This window comes from Penaeus monodon, chromosome 15 (genome assembly GCF_015228065.2).
Source record: "Penaeus monodon isolate SGIC_2016 chromosome 15, NSTDA_Pmon_1, whole genome shotgun sequence".
Lineage (NCBI taxonomy): Eukaryota > Metazoa > Arthropoda > Malacostraca > Decapoda > Penaeidae > Penaeus > Penaeus monodon.
In genome coordinates this window covers 10,077,168-10,077,706 of record NC_051400.1, presented here as the reverse complement: position 1 = coordinate 10,077,706, position 539 = coordinate 10,077,168, and positions in this window count along the sequence as shown.

Sequence of the window (539 nt, the reverse complement as noted above, 5' to 3'; positions counted from 1 at the left end):
TCTTCTTCTTCTTCTCTAAGTGCCCTGTCAGTCCTGACGTTTTGGCAACTCTTCTTTTGATCCTGAGTAAGACGGAGGAGCTCGGTCTTGCTTCGGCCAGTTGCCTTGTCTTAAATCTCAAGATAGCTCTTTGTTTCTTTGCCTTCTTGAACTTCTTTTCTTTCCTTCAATGGATAATTCCTCCAAGCCTTCTTTTCCCATTACGTAATCCAGAAATCGAAGTTTACTTTCTATTATACCTTTATTCATTTTCTTTCTTCTCTGGTGTTAGTCTCCATTCCTGCCCAAGGAACTATCAACATTCCCCGATAACACTACATTCCAAAGGCGTCGATGCGCTCTCTCACTTGATTGCTTTTTGTCCATGATTCGCATCCAGAAGACATTACCGACCAGATGTAGCATCTCAAAAGTCTTTTCTTGGTTTCTATGCTAATTTTCTTGTTTGTAAGAATAATTCTTTTGTCACTGAAGGATTTCTTAGCTCTAGCAGTTCTTTGTTTAATTTCTGTATCACATCTGCTATTACTACTACCAAG